Source organism: Gracilinanus agilis, chromosome 2 (assembly GCF_016433145.1).
Source record: "Gracilinanus agilis isolate LMUSP501 chromosome 2, AgileGrace, whole genome shotgun sequence".
NCBI classification, from domain to species: Eukaryota; Metazoa; Chordata; class Mammalia; order Didelphimorphia; family Didelphidae; genus Gracilinanus; species Gracilinanus agilis.
Genome location: NC_058131.1, coordinates 619160713 through 619164158, shown reverse-complemented (window position 1 = coordinate 619164158; position 3446 = coordinate 619160713).

Genomic DNA, 3446 nt, shown 5'->3' with positions numbered 1-3446 from the left:
AATTAGTTTTTGATTTACCTGTCCATGTGCCCTTACTAATTATTATTGTTATTGCATTATGATCTGAGAAGGTTACATTTATTATTTCTGCTTTTTTGCATTTGTTTGCAATGTTTCTATGCCCAATTACATGGTCAATCTTTGTGAATATACCATGTGCAGCTGAAAAGATGTGTTCTTTTTTGTCCCTATTTATTTTCCTCCACATATCTATTAAATCTATTTTTTCTAGGGTTTCATTCACCTCTCTTATCTCTTTCTTATTTATTTTTTGGTTTGATTTATCTAGATCTCAAAGAGGAAGATTTAGATCTCCCACTAGTATGGTTTTACTATCTATTTCCTTCTTGAGCTCTGCCAGTTTCTCTTTTAGGAATTTGGATGTTATACCATTGGTGCATACATGTTGAGTACTGTTATTTCTTCATTGTCTATGCTGCCTTTTATCAGTATGTAATTACCTTCCCTGTCTCTTTTAATCAGATCTATTTTTACTTTGGCTTTGTCAGAAATCATGATTGCCACTCCTGCCTTCTTTTTATAATTTGAAGCCCAAAAGATTTTGCTCCAGCCCTTGACCTTAAAACTGTGTATGTCCACCCATCTCATATGTGTTTCTTGTAGCAACATATGATAGGATTTTGATTTCTAATCCACTCTGCTATTTGCTTCCATTTTATGGGCAAGTTCTTCCCATTCACATTCAGCATTATAATTATCAGTTGTGTATTTCCCAACATTTTGTGTCCTCTCCTAGTTCTAACCCTTCTTCTTAACACTATTTCCTTTTAAACCAGTGGTTTGTTTTAGACAAGTCCCCCTTGTCCCCTGCTTTGATATACTTCCCTTTCCACCCCCTCCCTTATTATTCACCTCTGTTTATTTTTAAGGCCTAATTCCCTCCCCACTCTCTTTCCCTTTATTTTTTGACCTCCCCACTCCCTTGCTCCTCTTGGTTAATCCCTTCTGATTTTCTCAGTAGGGTTGCATAGAATTCTATATCCCAATGGATATAGCTACTCTTTCCTCTCAGGGTTAATTCTGTGGAGAGTAAAGTTTAAATATTACCTCTTAATGCTCTCTTCCTCTCCTTATTATAATAGTATTCAACCCCTTCCCTTCCCATGCCCTCTTTGTGTGCAATAGAATATCCTGTTTTTCTTATTCATTCAAATTTGTCTTGGTCCCATCTACTATTCACTCCCCTCTTCTCTTCCCCACCCCCAACTTAGACCATTTAGTGCTCCAACCTGTCCCTATGAATAATTTTTCTAATTACTATAATAGTAAATACAGTTTTTGAACATTACACAGAACATTTCTTCATATAGGAATACAAATAATTTGATCTTATTAAAGCCCTTAAAGAGGTAAATTTAAAAATAAGTTTTCTTTCTTTCCCCTCTTTTTTATTTACCTTTTCATGTTTCTCTTGGTTTTAGTGGTTGGATATCATTCTTTCCATTTAGTCCTGGTCTTTTCTGCGCAAATACTTGGAAATCTTCTATTTTGTTGAATGCCCACACTTTCCCCTGAAGTTATATAGTCAATTTTGATGGGTAGGTGATCCTTGGTTGTAGACCCAGTTCTCTTGCCTTTCTGAATATCATATTCTAAGCCTTGTTGTTTTTTAGTGTGGAGGCTGCCAGATCCTATGTGATCCTGATTGGTGCTCCTTGATATCTGAACTGTCTTTTTCTGGCTTCTTGTAAAATTTTTCTTTTACTTGGAAGTTCTTGAATTTGGCTATTATATTCCTAGGAGTTGTCTTTTCAAGGTCTAGTGTAGAGGGTGATCTATGGATCCTTTCGATCTCTATATTGCCCTTTTGTTGTGGAACTTCACAGCAATTTTGCTGTATAATTTCTTTTAGTCCAAATTTCTATTAATTTCTGCTTTTTCAGGAAGACCAATGATTCTCAAATTGTCTCTTCTAGAACTGTTTTCTTGTTCTGTGACTTTCTCATTGAGATATTTCATGTTTCCTTCTATTTTATCAGTCTTTGGATTTTGCTTTATTTGTTCATGCTGTCTTGAGAGATCATTGGCATCTACTTGCCCAATTCTGGTCTTTAGAGATTGGTTTTCTGTTATAATCTCATGATTTCCCTTTTTGGTTTGGTCTATCCTGTTTTCCAGCTCTTTAATTTTTGTTTCCAATTTGCTTACCATTTTGTTTGATTTTTGGGCATCTTTCTCCAGTTGAGAGTTTCTGTCTTTTGACCTGTTAATTTCCTTTTGAGCTATTTCCCACTTCTCTCACCAAATCTCTTCCATCTTTCTCATGATCTCAGATTTGAAGTCTTTGAGAGCTTGTGACCTATTTTCATTTTGGGGGGAAGGTTGAATGTGATTACTTGTTTGTTCTCCTCAGCTGTTTGCTTTGTTGTCCAGAATTTTTCTGTGTAAAAGTTGTCAAGTGTTAAAGATTTCTTCTTGATTTTTCTCTTCTGGGGTTCTTGTGATTGGCTTACCATTATTATTATTTCTTTCTCAGTTAGAAGTCTGGGTGGGGCAGACAGGCTCTCTGCCTATGGAGCTGTGGAGCAGTTTTCGCCTGAGTCACTGAGCCATGCTCCCTCTCAGCTTTATCCTCATGCCCAGGGTTGGTCTGAACTCATTAGGCTCCTCCTGAGGTCTCAACTCTAGTTATTCTCAAGGTCAAACCTCCTGATGGTCCCCTTGCTTGCTCCTCTGCCCAAAGCTACTTTAACAGTCTCAGGGAGCTGCTTCCATAGTCATGCACACCTCTGTACTGGGTCCCTACTATAAGAGGCATTGCAAACTATCTCTCCCTACCTGGATACCTTGGATCACCTGGTCTACCAGGTTTGCAATGCTGTCCACCAGATAACAAAACATTTCCCTAATTGGTGCTGCTCTGCAGGTCTGATGTCCTCTGCTGTAAGCCTTCACCACTCTCAGGGTCCCAGGGAATCTGGATACAGCTCCCTTAGCTCTGAGATCTCCCAGGGTCAGCAACAGTTTGTGCCAACCACCATGGAGTCCTACTCAGGCACAAGCCACTTCCCCCTTCCCCTGCTTTCCATTCAGAATGTCCATGAACTCCAGCTAAGGCTTTCCCTAGACTGCTTACACACCTACTTTTAAACTTATACCTCTTACACCACCCAAGATCCGTGACTGCTCTCAGGGTCAGGGTCCACGTCTGTGCTCAAGGTCTGTGTTCAAAGTCTGTGTGTTCTTTAGCCTCTTGGGGTCTTAAGTCTTGCTGCTCTCAGGAGCAGGCCCTGGTGATCCCAGGTAACTGCTAAGAACTTAATGAATGCCCCAAACTTCCTTTAACTCTTGTGCACTGGCTTTTGCACTATAGGTGGTGTGGGGGGAGGGGACTGCTCAGCTCTCATTTTAGTGAGAGCTATTTCACCCCCCTTATAGCATGGAAATGCCCCGATCCCACCTACCTTCAACACTGTGCCCTGTTG